Here is an 8,225-nt window from a genome sequence, read left to right as displayed (position 1 = left end):
AGTAGAGCATGTGACTTTTGATCACAGAGTTGTAAGTTTAAGCCCCATGTAGGTGTAAAGATTACTTAATAAATAAAATCTTAAAAAAAAAAAATCCTGGAACAAAAAGGTCCATATGGAAAAAATCAACTTCAATCTACATCTCTCACTCTATACAAAATTTAAACTCAAAGTGGATCATAATGTAAATATAAAGCATACATGTAAAATGTAAATATATACATTTTTAGGGGAAAAAAGCCATAGAAGAAAATCTTTGTGACCTTTTTAGTCAGGCAAAGTGGTCTTAGGTATGAGCAAAAATTCAATTAATAAATTAAAAAACTGGATAAACTGCATTTCATTAAAATCTTTGCTCTACAAAGGACATTGTTTTTTTTTTTCAATCCTGAGTCTTTTATTTTCTTTACAGTTATTTATCATGCCATGAATTCATAGGGAATGGGTTCCAGCAGTTCAAGCTCCTTTCCATTGGTTCTCACAAAGTGTGCTTCTCCGGGTGGGGCAGGCTGGCGCTTCAGTTGGACCCAAGTACCTTTCTCTTTGGCTTCCTTCTTTTTCTGATCATTTTCCTTCACACCCTTCAGGAAGCTATCTCCGCTCTTTGAGTGTTTCATATGCTCAATGTGGACATTAATTCTCTTGGCAAGAATCTTGCCCTTAACTTGTTTGTTTACAACAATGCCAACACCATGCTGAGTAACATTGTAGGCTTTTCCAGTTTTGCCATGGTAACATTTGTGGGGCGTTCCTTTTTGAACAGTGCCCATTCCCTTGATGTCCACAGTATCACCTTTCTTATAGATTTCTAAAAGGCCTAGAGAACATATAGCGGGTACCTCTCCTCTTTCCCTCTGTGTTGGTCATTTTGGTGAATTACTGGAAGATGGTGGTTCCAGCCAAAAGGAAACTACAAAGGACATTGTTAAGAGCATAAAATGATAAGACACAGACTGGGAGAAAATATTTTCAAGTCATATATTAGACAAAGAACTTGTATGTTGAATATTAAAAGAACTTTCAAAACTCAACAGAAAAACAATCAATATATTTTAAATGACTAAAATATTTTAGCAGAATGCTGAGGAAGATATAATGACAGTAAGTGAGCACAGGAAAAGATGTTCAACACCATTAGTCATTAGGGAAATACAATTTATACATACACAAAGGACAACATGAAAAGATATTTTGAGATGTTGGGATTCCTCTGTATCCAGTCTGTCATGTGATTACCAGAACCTTGCGTGTCTAAATATCATAGAACTGTATACAAAAAACAAAGCAAACAAGCAAACAACCCAAAGAACTTTAAGCTTAACATTTTAGTTACAATAAATCAATGATTGAACAAATAAAAAAAATCACAATCAAAATATTGTGGCAAATGAATTTTTAAGAAATCATTTAAACAGGTTGACCTCAGAAAAGTACTAAAATATCCATTAGAATTTGATGTATGATAAAGATGAATTTTCAAATAAGTGGAAAAAGATGGACAGTAGAATGAATGAGGTTAAAGCAACTGGATCACAATGCTATGGGGGAGATAGCCCATACTTAAACAAAAGTAAATTCATTTTATTTTATATTTTATTTTATATGACTCATGAGAAACAACAGAGAGAGAGAGAGAGAGAGAGAGAGGCGGCAGAGACATAAGGAGAGGGAGAAGCAGGCTTCTCGCAGGGAGCCAGATGTGGGACTCAAAACCCAGACCTGGGGATCACACCCTGAGTCGAAGGCAGGTGCTCAACCTCTCAACCCCCCAGGCATCCCAAAAACTAAATCCCTTTTAAATCAAATTTTCATATTAAAGAAGAAACTACTAGAAGAAATATGAGGAGATATTTTTATAATGTTAGGAAGAGGGCAGCCCCGGTGGTGCAGCGGTTTAGCACCGCCTGCAGCCCAGGGCGTGATCCTGAAGACCCTGGATCGAGTCCCACATCACTCTCTGTATGATGCTTGCTTCTCCCTCTGCCTGTGTCTCTGCCTCTCTTTCTCTGTCTCTATGAATAAATTTAAAAAAATCTTTAAAAAATATATTTAAAAATATATACATACATAATATTAGGAAGAGGGGGATTTTTTCTAAGCCTGACAACAAAGACAGAACTCAAAAAGTAAAACTGCCAGATGTGAATACATAGATTATTTCAAAACATAAACAATGTAAGTAGACAAATGAAAAGTAGGAAAAAAATATTGCTTTTGAAGAGTCAGTAGGAACAATAGATAAAGTTCCATAAGTTGCATTGTTTATGTAATACAAAGGAGCCATGGCACCAGCTAATCAAACCCAGCCTCTGTATAGAAATCTTCACGCTCAGGAACACATAGGTGGGCACATTTAGAGTAGGTGATGTGTGGACAAGAACAAATACACAGTTAGAATAAATAAGTTAATATATCTGTATTGTAATTGCAAAGGGCTCAAAAGGATCATTTGGACATACTTAAAGCCATCATCATCTATTACAATTTGACTTTTGAAGTTCAAATAATGCTTCTCTTTTTTTAAAACAAACAACCTGATTTTCATTTTCTCTTTGATTTAGAAACTGGGCGATGGATGGGCAAGCATATAACTTGTATCTGACTGAATGTCTGTAAAACTAGAAATAGTAGATATTAATGTACCTACCTCCCTAAGCATCAATATCACATAGGCTATAATCTGAAATGTACTTGGTAATGGCTTTTTTTTTTCAACCTCTTCTCATGAGTGGAAAAAGACTACATTAACCCTAGTTTCTTTTTTTTTTTTTTTAAACCCTAGTTTCAAATAGAGAACATAATTCCTGACTCTACCTTGTGTTTAGCATCTTTATCCTCCGCTGTGTTTCATGAGCTGGTCATCTGGCTTTCTCATCCTGCTTCTTGATCAACAGTCTAAGGGACATGTGGCTTAAGCCTCACTCACTGCTTTGCATTTTAATTCTATTTATTTTTGGTCCCAGAAAAATTAATCTTGTTTTGAATATCACATATTTTTATTTCTATATTTATGCCCAATATTCATGTGTTTTAAGCAATCTAGAGGAATTTCAGAGTACAAATTTCTTATTCTACTTTTACTAAGAGTTTAAACTAAGCCTGAGGGAAAAGAAGCCTTAATATTGTCCATATTCTTAATATTGTATGAAAAAGATACTGTTCAGTATGAAATCTTTGAAATCCGCATCAGATTTACACTAGAATTGTCAAATTAAATACAAGAAGCCAGTTAAATTTAAATTTCAGATAAACTCAAGGGTGGGATAAAGTGCTGATGACCTGTGTTGGTGTCGGTTTCTCCAACCTTAGCAAGACTCTCAAGTGATACTCTTACCAGATAAGGTCCCAGCGCCTACAAACAAAGCAGAAGTTGCCATGGACACCCAAAGAGTCAAGCCCAGATTCATCCAGGACAGGATATGCTCTTATATTAAGGATTTGTTAATTCTCTGTTTAAAAAAAAAAAATCAGAATATTTAAAAAAAGACATCTTTGTATCATGTGGTTTCTAGCCTTTTCTGCGGTGGCACTGACTTTCCTCAGGAAGCCCATGACGAGCACTCCCTCCCTTGGCTCACGTGGATGAAGAGTGTGCCTTCAGAACAACCTCACACCTGCATTTCAGCAGTGCCTCCCCGGTCTTCATCCCTGAGCTTCTGTTGTTGGCTGTTTTCCAGACCTGTGGAGTCTCTTGCTGTTCTTCCTGTAAGGACTGACCACTTTGAGCCTCGGTTTCTGTATGGGGATTAAATGAGATAACAAGTGGAGTGCACAGCTATGCACTCGCCTGAATGAGATATGGAACTAATTTGTCCCTCAACTTCTGAATGGACTGACATCTTGGATGTGGGTGCCGCTCCCTGTCTGATTCACCGTATGAATCTATGGGGCCGTGTGTGCCTGGGGAGGGCAAGGGTCAATTAAAGTTATGGAATATTTTCTATAAAAAAAAATTTCAGATAAACAATGAATGAATAATATTTGATTTGATTTTTAATAGAAATAAAAGTCTACTTATGTGTTTCCTACTGTACTTTTATTTACTAAATATGTCAGTCCTAAAGTAGGCACAATAAAAATTTCTTATAATGAGAATGTTGGATCTTCATGGTCACTTGTTTCTGAAATCTTCAGGCTCTAATCACAAAACTAGGCATTATGGGTCTCTCCCTCCTAGACCTGTGAAATTGAATGTGTTTATGTCTGTAAAATATTAAGCATAGTGTTTGGCCAAGGAAAAAGTTTCAGAAATAAAAATTAATTATTAATGTGTGAAATACTGACTGCATTGAAACTGACAATAAATACTTCAAATAAAGGAATAAGAAATCAATATAAACTAATGGATTCTAGGAAGTGTGTGAAATGATTGGACTTTAAAAATGACTAGCATTTGGATGTGAAAGAGGCAAAGAAAACCTCTTTACTGAATGTGATTTGGGAGTAGGGGGACATGGCAAGTTTACAGACTAATCACTGGATTTGGAAAAGGCAAAGAGGAGACACTTTTGACAGATTTTCTCGCATAATAACATGAAATAAGTTTGCAAGGGGAAGAAAGAGATAATAAAACAAACAGAAAGGCAGGCAGAAGAATTTGGACTCAATGTGGTAGACAGGAGGAGCCCTTTTCAATTTTTGACCAAGGAAGTAAAATGATGAAACTGGCCCCTTACAAAATTAGTCTGTCCAAGTATGCAAGATGGATTGGAGGAGAGAGAAACTTATCAGACATATCAGTTATGAGGCTATCATAGTAATCCAGCTATGAAGTGATAAGGACCTAGATTAGCTGGTGGCATGAGAACAGGTGGAGCAAGCAAATCTGAAAGATATGTGAGAGGAAAAATGACAGGAACTGAAGAGGAAAAGAAAGTCAAGGTGATGTCAAGAATTCTTAAATGTACAACTAAAAAATGGTAAAGACAGTGAAAGAAATAAGAAAATTGATAAAACTGAAAAATAAGACTAATTTTAGACAAAGTGCGGTGCAGGAAAAAAGATGACTTTTCCTGGAATTACATGTGGTTTTTTTTTTTCAATAATCAGCCAATATTAGCTACATGGCCACTTGATATTTGGATAACTCCTATTTCCAAATCAGATAATCAAGTTCAGGATACTGTCACCTGGCAGGGCTAGAAAATCAGTTACCAATTAAGGGAATAATCAATGTAGATCTCTATATGCCAAAAATAGATTGCCTGTGTTTATAGAATTATACTATGATGAAATGATCTCAAATATAGACATTAAAATATTCAACAATTCTTCTAGTATTTTATGAAATTATTCTTGGATTTATGATGTAGCATTGTATCCAGTAATCATAATTATTCTATATCAATACAGAAATGCTAAGTAATACTATTCTAGAACAGGATATTACAAATATACTACCTTTTGAGGTTTCTACTTTGTTTTGTTTTATACTTGTTATTTTTAATATTAAAACTTACATGTTAGTAATTCTATATGGAAGGAATTTTTATTTCTTTCTGCTCAAATATGGTGCTGTTTATAATTTTCAGACCAGTTTCCTAAATATTTTTCTCCCATCATTTTTATTATCATCTTAACAAGCAGTTACATCACAAATTTATTCAGACAAATGAAGCAAGAACACCTGTGTGACAGTCATTTAATGGCTTCCTTTGGCTCAGGCCATGATCTCAGGAACCTGGGATCAAGCCAGAGTCTGGCTCCCTGCTCAGTGGGGACTCTGCTTCTCTCTCTGCCCCTTCCCCTACTCATGTGCTCTCTCTCTCTCTTTCTCAACTAAATAAATAAAATCTAAAAACAAAACAAAAACATATAAGGAAAGCATTTTTTTTCTTTTCTTTCTTTTGTTCTTTCTTCTTTCTTTTTGTTTTTCTTTCTTATTTTTTTCTTTCTTCCTTTTTTTCTTTTTTTTGGGGGGAGAGTAGAGTGATGCCAGGGAAAGTAAGAAAAAATAATCAGAGGAGTGGTTGAGGAGCAGAAAAAAAAATCTATTATTTTCAGTGGAATATTCTGTTTTGAATTGATAATGACCTTCCTTATTTATGAAGTATATTTTTCTTGCATATTTTTAATACAAATTATAGATTATTTTTTGTATATTTGCATGTATTATATCAACGTAACATCCTGGAAGTTGGCTTTTGTGAGTAGGAAAAATATGATTGTCTCCACTTTCAGATCAAGAAAAGTGAACTTCTGTAAAAAATGTCCACATCCTCATGACTGGTGAGTGGCCTAAACACCTACATCTTCTAATTTTCTGCATTGTAGCCATTCTTGGCAGGAAAAAAAAAAATCAACAAATGTGGTGAGCCCTGGGGAAAGAAGAAGAGGAAGTGTTACTAATACTTTTTTACTGCTATTAAATAGCTTTTCACAAATGCAACACTCTGACTCCCAAAAGCCCTAAGAATGGTTTACTTTGGTCTACAGGAATTATTTCATACCTCTTCCTAAGACTCCCATTCTGACATTAAAATATCCTAGGTTGGTAGCTTTTGAACATCTCACAGACCTTTTTTTATTTTTCTTTTAGAAGTTAAAGATAAATTTTGGGGAACCTGAGTGGCTCAGTCTGTTAAACGTTTGCCTTTGGCTCAGGTCATGATCTCGGGGTCTTGTGATGGAAACAGAGATGGACTCCCTGCTCACTGAGGAGTCTGTTTCTCCCACTTATGCTCTCTCTCTCTCTCTCTCTCACACACAAATAAATAAATAAAATCTTTAAAAAAAGAAATTAAAGATAAATTTGAAAGCAAAGGAAATGACTTTTTCAGTGTGCATAGAACATAACTGGTTAAAGTAGTAAATTATAAATATACCACGCTCAGGATATAAAAATTAGAGATTAACAGAATTGCTTTGAAAATGTAAACTAAAAAAAACTTAAGAAAAAGAAAATGTAAACTTATTTATGAGTTGCTTTCTCCTTTTTATTTCAATTTTCAAATAAGCTGCTTCATATTATTTTTCTTCAACAGACTGAGTCATAAGATGATGGAAACTCAGTCTATATTCTGCTGTAGAGATTTTAATAGTACATGCTTTCTTTTTTCCTTGCCTTTTTCCTCTTCTTCCTCCTTTTTTTCTTCTTCTTCCATTCCTGTCAATATTTTATGAAGATGATGATGATATAATTTGGAGAACTGGATTGGGGCAATACTCCCTCATTATTAGTTATTTTTTAGCCATCACTACTGTAAAAAAAATTTTTTTTTCTTTTTGAGTATCTTGTGTACTAAAGTCTTCAACTATCAGGAATGTAACCATCCTATTCCAATTTTCTAATATGTATCAAGGGAAGATTTGGGATTGTATCCACTGTACATTTTATATTTGATACCATCTTACCGAATTTTGAAGGTTGGGGGCTGGGTAAGAAGCAGAAAAAAAAATATTGTTTTGAATGGAGTATTCTGTTTTTGAATTAATGATGATCTCTGTTGCTTGTGAAGCATATTTTTCTCTAGCACATCTTTTGATTCTTTCCCTGACAGACTGCTGTAGAACATGTTTAATGAACATGACATAGTGGGTAGTAAGCATTCCTGACAGTTCCGAATAAATATTCATCATACTAAAAAAGACAATGACATTCTATTCCCTTCATCATTAAAGGATCTTGTACACTTAACTCATTGTCTTATGATTACAACAAATTCCATTGGATGGAATGTCTAACTTGTATTTTTATTTACTCTGTTGAAAATAAATTTCTTTTATATCCTCAAGTGATCAACACCCTTTAAGAATAGGCTCATGTAAAGTCAAATAGCTAAACAAGTGAGGAAGTCCAATAGTCGACCAGGTATTTTAGACAATCCAGTTGGGTCATGTAATATAGATCATATATCTAGATGAATGACTTTATTTTAACCTTTCATTTAGGATTTTTTTTAAGATTTTATTTATTTATTCATGAGAGACACAGAGAGAAAGAGAGAGGCAGAGACACAGGCAGTGAGAGAAGCAGGCTCCATGCAGGGAGCCCGATGTGGGACTCCATCCCAGGTATCCAGGATCACACCCTGGGCTGAAGGTGGTGCTAAACCACCGAGTCACCCAGGCTGCCCTATTTAGGATATTTAAATTGATTAAGGCCTCTCCTAATGTCTTACAAAATATAATGCAAACCTACGGTAAAAACATAATGTGTAGTCCAAGAACCTTTTGGTAACCTTGATCTACTTAATATACACTCAATTTAAAGACAAAATAAAGAC

General features: G+C 34.7%; 1 pseudogene; it reads right to left on the bottom strand.

Moving 5' to 3' along the window:
* Positions 1–419: 419 nt before the first annotated feature.
* Positions 420–884, bottom strand: LOC112932507 (large ribosomal subunit protein eL21-like; annotated as a pseudogene).
* Between the last annotated feature and the right edge of the window lie 7,341 nt (positions 885–8,225).

This window comes from Vulpes vulpes, chromosome 13 (assembly GCF_048418805.1).
Source record: "Vulpes vulpes isolate BD-2025 chromosome 13, VulVul3, whole genome shotgun sequence".
In the NCBI taxonomy this organism is placed as follows: domain Eukaryota; kingdom Metazoa; phylum Chordata; class Mammalia; order Carnivora; family Canidae; genus Vulpes; species Vulpes vulpes.
This window is presented reverse-complemented; position numbering and strand designations above follow the sequence as displayed.